The sequence below is a fragment of the Haplochromis burtoni genome, unplaced genomic scaffold (genome assembly GCF_018398535.1).
Source record: "Haplochromis burtoni strain Fernald_Lab_line unplaced genomic scaffold, NCSU_Asbu1 Contig_155, whole genome shotgun sequence".
NCBI lineage: Eukaryota > Metazoa > Chordata > Actinopteri > Cichliformes > Cichlidae > Haplochromis > Haplochromis burtoni.
In genome coordinates, this window is record NW_024582516.1 from 782,424 (window position 1) to 791,306 (window position 8,883).

General features: G+C 40.1%; 1 protein-coding gene across 2 annotated transcripts in view; it reads left to right on the plus strand.

Moving 5' to 3' along the window:
- gpr158a (G protein-coupled receptor 158a) overlaps positions 1–8,883 on the plus strand; it is a 101,003-nt gene that overhangs the window by 1,884 nt on the left and 90,236 nt on the right. The window lies entirely within an intron of this gene.

Genomic DNA, 8,883 nt, shown 5'->3' on the forward strand with positions numbered 1-8,883 from the left:
TATATATATATAACCACATTTCCAAAGCCTAACACAAATGTGCAGCGCCTTCACTTTTTCAGCAGAACAATATATTTATGTAACAATGACTTTTTTTGTCAACCTAAAGGTGTGCTCAGGTGAGCTTACCCTCCACCACATCTCCAAACCTGGATAAAGCTTTATAAGGTGATCATACCTGCCTTACAGCTTCCCACTAGCCTCCTCTTGTTACATGAGGGTGGGGTGGGGGGTGGGGGGTGGGGGTTTCTTCTCTCCTCCAGTCTGACAAGACGGCAGGATGCTAAAAATAACCCAGGGTGTTACTGGATGTAACAGCGGTGGAAACCTCTGGCTGCAGGCCCTAATTCATTTTTCAAACTCACAGGGGATGCACTCAGGAAATGCCTTGTGCCCTTTCTTTTACCTTCTTCAAGAGAGGAGGCTGTTAAATCTGCAATGAGTTCCGTAAGAAAAACAAGCTCAGCAGCAGCAGCAGCAGATGAGGATATTTGGTTGAATTTCTCCAAACCATAAAACCTCCTTGGCTGCAGCTCGATGCTATAATGAGCCATGTTTTATTCCAGCAATAGTGACATGCACTGAAAGAGTCAAGTGTTAAAGCTCCATAGGATCCCGACTAACATCTCCTCAATGAATATTTAATCCAGATCACTAGTTGTGTTTGTACTGCCTTCAATGAATCTTTCATTGATACACTCTAGTTGCTCACAGGCTGGCACGGATTGCAAATGAGCAAAAACCTTCAGTGATTATACTGTAATAGGCTATCAGCTACCTGGTGTTATCCCACACTAAATCCTCTCAGAGCAGCTTCACAGCAAAGCTCAGACTCCCACTAAAGCAACCTGAAGTCAAACCTGTCTGACACACCAACTCTAGTTTATTAGTGAAACCAGACTTTTTGTTTGGAGATTTTTTGTCCCCAAAGGATCTGAGTTACAGACATTTTTATTAAACCAGTTCAGCTGAAGCCTTCTCCATAACCCACTGCAGGCGATGTATAGGTATTTGTATTGTGTGAAATCCCTGAAAAGCTGTCTGTAAAGAACAGTAAAGAAACAGGAGAGTACAATCTATACCATAATTTACAGTTAAGTGTTTTACCAATCAGAATATTTACATTTTAGTGCTTTTCTTGGTTCTTGGAGCATTAAAATCTTCTAAATATCTCCTCATACTCCTAAAGTAGACATGAAACACTACATGTATAAAGGCTAATTTACACGCCATTTGTTAACTACACCCTAACTGACGATTAAAAATCAGAGTGTCGGACTTCAGCTTGTCTGTCTGGTGCACCAGACTCAAACAGGCTCTCCCCCACACAGTCCTCATTTAGAAAATGCTCTAAAAACCCTAAAATTATGGCCAGTAGCTGGATTTTCCCATTTCAGTGCAGCTAGCAAAACAGCGAAGAACCACTTAATGCTAAAGAGACTGAAAGTGAACAGTATATCGTATTTGTTTTTATTATTTTAATTATTATTGTTATTTATTTATTTTTTTACAAAACCCCATTGCTACAGTCAGTTGCAGTCCAAAAGTGGCCTCCTTAGGCTGCTTTTTAGTTTTTGTGTCCTTATTTTCCACTGAGGTATCAGACTTGTTTCAGACATTAATATAAGTTAAATATAAATATTCAAATAAAAAGTAAAGTCTCCCTAAAAAAAAAGAGTAGAAATAAGAAAAACTAAGGAGCTTTAAATATTCCAAAGTTAAAGCACATAGGTTTGTGCTATTAAAGAACGGATTTAGTCTATTGGTTAATTCCACAGTTTTCAACTGCAGCGCTGTTTGTTGGTCTTAAACCAATGATGGACTTCATGCCACTCCAGACTGCCCTCATGTTGGTCTGCTGGATTTTCCACTCCAGTTTTCTCCTGTAGTTGTCCATGTCCTCCTTGATGGATTTCTTTAGGATACTTTAAGCTTCTCTCTCCTCCATACTGCCAGCTCTGAAGGTCCTCGTTTTCTTTTTAAGGAGTGCTTTGATGTCCTTTGTTACACATGATTTGTTGTTGTTCCTTTGGAATTATGGAGTCGGTGCAGAAATTTATGTAGACTGATCAATTTTACGCTCCCATCAATGTCCTCTCACTACGACTCACAGAGGACTGGCCAACCATTCCCCTCAGAGCGGCCTGGCAGGGCCACAAAAGCATCCTATGACCATATACTCACCATCCGTGGGGTCAGAGGCTGCTTCTTGACTAGAGGGACACAGTAGAGGGTTAGGTGAATCAGGTTGCGATCTGAGCTACCAAGCAGGATGAAGTGGGAGGAATAGTATTAGTCCTTAACATTTGCATAAGATCTGTTGTTCTTTCATCTCTCCTCTCCTGCTCTGAACATAAATATGTGAGAATATTCACCTCTCATCTGAGAAGCTTCTCGGATGAGAGGTGAAACGTCTTCAAGTAACTTAAAGAAGTCCAGACGCTTTTCTTTGCAAGCTCCTTTGACTACGATGACCTGGATGACTGGGAACCTTCACAGACGTGAGAATAGTCTTCTCTCAAAAATGCATGTTGCTTTTCTGATTGATACCAAGCCATATTAAATCAAGCCACATAAGCAGTTTTAATCAATTGTGTATTTTCAGCTGCATTCAGTGAGGTTCAGATGAATTTTGCAGACCCAGGCTAGTGGTTTCAACCTTTATGATTAGTCCGGTTCATTGGCTTCTTGCAGTGGCTTTGTATACACTGTGTAAAAGTGTTGAACTACCCCATTACTAATGAAGTCAATACTCACCAAATCTCATCTTTTTGCCATGAGAGGATCTCAAAGATTGCATCAAATTCAACCTGAAATATCACAGGACACATGGAGATGAGATGAATAGTTCTAGGAGAAATATTGCAGTAGAACTTTTAAACCTCTCACTACCCTTTCTGTCTGGTTTCCTTCTCTCTCTCCTGTTGACCCAAATGTTAGAAAGAAATTTAAATTGTTAAGAAAGGACATGCTGTTCTCATTAATCACTGGCGTGGTCTTGAAAAACTTGACAGTCAGCTTGGTTCATGTGTACCACTTGGCTTTGAAATACATATTTTGCACAGTCAAGCTCAGTGTTGGTCAAGTTACTTGAAAAAAGTAATCAGCAACTAATTACTGATTACTTCCCCCAAAAAGTAATCCGTTACTTTACTGATTACTTATTTTCAAAAGTAATTAATTACTTAGTTACTTAGTTACTTTTTAAAAACACGATTTACAACCTGAATAGGTGATAAAGCGATAGATCTTTCAGCCCAATTCTACTTTTTCTGCATAATCCATCATACAAAATGTAATCAAATGGAAAAGTCTCTTTTTAAAACTTGTTTTATTAGTTTTAATCTTTTAACTTTATGCATCAAGCAAAAATTTAATTATATGCAACATTCACTGACTGGAAGAAATTAGTTTAACATTTAAACCTATTTTCTGCACATTCCAGCACATAAAATAAAATATTTTTTGTGTTTACACTCACTCTTTCAAATAGATGCAAGTAAAACACAGCAGAAAATAAATAAAATCAAAGACTAGCGGTCCTTTTGCTCTATTTTCACCTGTAAAGCAGGAGTTGGGTAGGCGGAGGTTTACCCTGGTGCAGGTGTGCCGCAGCGGTCAGTGGAAGAATCTGCGAGTTTCTCTGTGAGTTTCACATTACTCGGTGCTTGCTCGGAAGTTTAGGGGTTTTCTTCCCACACAGTGAACAACGGACGCTAATGTTTTTGTCACTTTTTACGGAATCAAACTTAAAGTAAGGTCAGTACTTCCACGCTTTAAACGCTACACGCTCATGCTCTCTCCCACACTCCATTGTTGATCTGCACACAGCTGTTGTCACACTCGCTTATGTCATTATCATGAGACACTCTCGCAAGAAAATCACGGTTTTAGTAACGCAGTAATGCAGCGTGCTTACGGGAAAGTAACAGTAATCTAATTACCCTTTTTGCAATAGTAATCTCTTACTTTACTCGTTACTCAAAAAAGTAATCGGATTACAGTAACGCGTTACAAGTAACGCGAGATGAACGCGTTACTGCCCATCTCTGGTCAAGCTCTTCTTTTTTTCCACATTGTCGTGCCCTTTTTCCAGGTTTGTATCTTTCCTCTGACGCTTGTATCAGAGTAGCAGGCGGCTCACCCTGCATCCTCCCAGCGCCTCAGCAGCCTTCCAGATAAGAAACAGGAGAGGAAGGGAAGTGCTGGCTAATATAGCTGCCTCAGACATCAGTTCTCCTCCGCTTCCCCTCCAGATGAATACACAATCAATACAACAATGAATTAATAATGAAAGATGTAGAACAACAACCCTGCATGGGCTGTCTTTATTTCCAGCCTCAGTCACTTCCTCTTTAGGGTGATGATGTTGCAAGCAGCAAGGTGACTCGTTTGGACTTTTTCGTGCCTCTGGCATATGGAAATTAACACGAACCGAGGCTCCCCCCCCCCCCCACGTCGCCCCTTTTGCTTGTTGAACGTGCAGGTGCTAAACAACTTATGTGACTTGTCGAAGCAGAAGTGTGCGAACGTTCGTTTGTGATAGATCGACCTGTTGTTTCTGCGAAGGTGCAAGAAATCGCACCTCTCGGACTTCGTCTCTTTCCTTTCCAGTCTGTCTCTTCAGCTGCGCTCAAGGCACAGGGGAGACAGCTTAGCCCGCACAGAGAGGATTGGCTGTTTCCAAGTGTGCAGTGTGTATCTGTGTGTGTGTGTGTGTGTGTGTGTGTGTGTGTGTGTGTGTGTGAGCGTGTGAATGCCATTGGTGGAGGTTCAGACATTCTTCAGGATGACACTTTGTAGTCCTAATTGGCAGATCACTCTAACTTCAGATAGAAACTCATGACAGCAGAGGCACAAATAAAGAAAAAAGTGTTAGAACAAACAAAAGAAAGTAAGGGAAGGAAAGTGAGGCAGGCGCATTACTTCAAGCTCACCTTTCACAACACAGACCTTAATTGCTTTGAGGCTGGAGCTCAGGCAGTTTCACCGGCAGCAGCAGGAATAAGCAAGATTAAATGAAGCTTAAAAGCAAAACTAAATGGTGAAAAGTATGCATTTTCAGCTTATCTCTCAAAAAGGCCAAATAAGTTCTAACTATGTGCAGGATCCTCTACGTTTTTGCTTTGCCTCTCATTTTACTATTAATGCAGCTCTGTCTGGACAGCCCGAGTGCTTTGTGATACCCAGCATGTAACAGAGTGGGAGGCCTGGAGCTCCAGGAGGAGCCAGCAGCATCTGCTTCCATGGACTCCATCCAGAAACAAATAGGAAGAAAATCCCACAATTCCCGAGGCTAAATGCAATAATGTTTGATGCTAAACTGAGATGAAAGGTGGTAGGAGTAAAAAAAAAAAATGCATCCAAGAGGTAAATTAGATTTTCAGCTAAGCATACCAGCAAGGAGAAAACTAAACTGTACACACAGAAGGAAGCTTTTAAACCCGATGAGCAAAAACGAGTCCGACCTTGTAGATTTTCCATTGAGTGCGACCTGGAGGAAGCAGGGGTTAAATATCCCCGAGGCGCTGCTTCTCTTACTGCTGACGTCAGTGGGACTCCGCTGCTCAGTAAGGTGGCCTGTCAAAGCCTTCAGCCAGTAAATGTCAACATTAAGGAAAATCGAGCTACTCAGGTATTAAAGAGTGCTGTTTGGTAGGATTTGTTTTTTGCTAATAACTATGTAAGGTTATCTTTAATGACCTGGTCTAACAGAGTAAGGACTGAGTGCTGTGCTGCGTTTGGAGAATTTATAAAGATTTGGACTGTTGTTAGATTCCATAAATTGACAAAAATACAGGAAGATATTACAGAAGATAACTTATAATAAACATGACAATTACAATGACAACATAACCCTCAGCGAAGACGACAAATAGAAGGAAATTCAGCTTTAGGATAGGTGATATGTAATACACAGAAGTGCTGCAGCTGGTCCTTTGGTGTATCTCTCCAATATTGCCATGGAAGAATCACTCCAGTTTCATCTTGTCTGTCAGGAAAATGTTCATGTTTGTACAATTTGGTACATATTTTTACATAGAAAAGAAAGGTACCCAGAACTGAGTAGTTCATTCAGTAAATCTGTTCTGTAGCTCAAATGCTTTATGATCATTTATCATCATTTATTCATAATTGCTAACATACCTCCGTCTTACTTTGGTTTGTTCATTGGAAGAAGGGTTTTAAAGGGGCAGTCCACTGCAAAATTCATCAAACTATTCCTGCATTGGTTATGAATCTAGATTGCTTTGGTGTGATTTGCACAGTTATGGAGATATAGGAGAATTACATGGCACTGGTGGTAGTCGATTAACCAACAATACATTTAGAAAAACTCAGCAGCAATGTCTCTTTCCAAAAATTAGTTAGTTAAAAAAAGGTGAATGTGGACACTAGAAAAAATAGTTCCTATATTCAGCCTGCAATATATTTATAAAGTATCCGGTCGTGATTTATGGAAAGAGACGCTGCAGCTGTATTTTGTTGTTGTTGCTTTGAGCACCACAAGGCAAGAGTCATTTACTTCCATTATATTCAAGAGAAGGTAGACATCTCTACAGCAAATATATTTCCAAAACTGGGAACTCGCACCAAAACAATCTAGATGGATAAACAGCGCTACAAGCCAGAGGGAGAAAAAAATACACAGAAATTGGATTTTGGGGTGAACTTTTCCTTTAATGACACGAGCGTACCGACTATAAGAGAAAGTGCCAGCACTCTGAAGAAGAAGCAGTCTTTATTCACTTTCTGTCACAGCCACTTCCCCGCAGGTGCTGTGTCTTTTTTGATGACCAGAGACAGGACTCAATAAAATAACCCAGGTTGCACTGAAATAATGGTAGACAAGCAGCATCGTGCCCGGCGGCTCGACTCACATTTTCTACGTGTCCTGTCAGCTTAATGCATTTCCATCACGTAAGGGACATTTTTCCTTGAGAAAGCTGCACGGGTTCCTGCATTGTGATGGTTCCACGGCATAATGCACAAATTGTGCCCTCCTAAAAGGACAGCACCGTGTTCTTGTCGAGACCCGGAGTAGGAGATATGTGCATGCAAGTTCATGCAGGCTTGCAACTCCTTTGGCTACACTGCTAAAGGATGACTTTTAAGCTTTTGTGTTTTCATCTCTTTTGCATTAACTTTGGTTTAAGGGAATGTTTTGCTTCAGTTCCAGACAGTATGTGAATACTTCCATCGTTCAAAGTTGCACTTTGTTACATGTAGCACAGGTCTGCTCAAGATGTGTTTTGTAAAAATACTCAAAATATTTACCTACATTAGGTGAGGGTGCCACGTGGATAGAGCATGCAGAAGGCAGTGTACAGCATGCCCACCGATTAAGTCATTGGACTTTAACCTCCACAGAATAATCAAACACTGATTTTTTTTTTTTTTTTTTTGCTAGGGAACTGGGAGGTTAAATATCACTTAATTTACAAGAACCAGTTTCAGCTTCATAAGATAAGATAAGATAGAACTTTATTAATCCCTCGGGTGGGTTCCTCTGGGAAATTCGATTTCCAAAAAGCACAGCACCGACAGAAGTTCAGAGTTACAGAATATTATACACACACACACACACATACACACACATATATAAATACAGAGACAAATATAAATAAAATATACGAAGGGGATAAATATAATAAATAGGAATAAAAATAAAAATACAAGTGAATTGCACATTTCAAGTATTGAGGTCTATTGCACCATTGACTATTTACAAAAAGTATTGCACAAGGTATTGTACAGTGAGGTGAAGAGGCACTACAGTTTAGTTGTTCCCCCCTCCTTTGTCCTCCTGTTTCCCCTCCCTCTCCCCTCCAGAGAGGAGTTAAACAGTTTGATGGTGTGTGGGACAAAGGAGTTTTTAAGTCTGTTAGTTCTTGTCTTGGGGAGAAGCAACCTGTCACTGAACAGACTCTTCTGGTTGTTAATGGCCGTGTGCAGAGGATGCCCAGCATTGTTCATAATGTCATAACAAGTATCCGACAATGCGTATAGATTGGATGTACAGTATTTATTAACCATTACCAGTGCTTTATCAATAAACCTTGCAACTGTACAATAACTGTCCAGATAACTGTCTATAAAGCAGTTTTAAAACAATCAGTAAACTTTTAAACTATTGATCACTAGCTTCTTAGCTAAGAAGCTCTTAGCTTCTTAGCTTCTTAGCTAGTGATCTAAATAGTGAAGGGATAGTGTCTACACATCTGAAACAAGGTGCTTTATGAATTTATGGTACCTTCCAATTGGCTTGTATTTACCATGAGAAGGGTAGATATTGGAACCCAAATTCTTGTGTCTTGAGTTTGACCTTGAATTTTTTGGCAACAGTTAGCTGTGCTAAGCTATCAAATCATGGATAAGCCTCTCTACAGAGGCATTAGGCAGCGAAGAGCGTAAATGAGATCTTCTAGAACGTGAATAGAAAGTGAATAACGTTCTGCAACTTCAACTCACTACGGGCAAATAACTGCTGATGATGAGAAGTGGGCAGTACCTAAGATAAACTTTTCACAACTTTAAGGTGAGTAACTGAAGCAAATGCCAGTGCGAGAGAACAATAATGTTCATTGACATATTACTTGGTAGAACAAATGTGAGAGGATCACATAGGCAACCACAGCCTGGAATGGCGCCATCAACTTCAAAGCAGCGTGTGATAAGGAAATCGTTTCTAGTGTGTACACAGCTTAATGGGTCATTTTAGCATTTTAGTAAGTGGTTGATAGGCAACGTGATGACATCATACCCATGTGCCAAATGTAATTGCTCAGCTTCTGATTGTGGAGGAGCTTGTAGTAAACATTTGAAATTTTAACCCTGCACAATGAAAAGAAGAGACTTAAATATATTAAATATGTTTTTTTT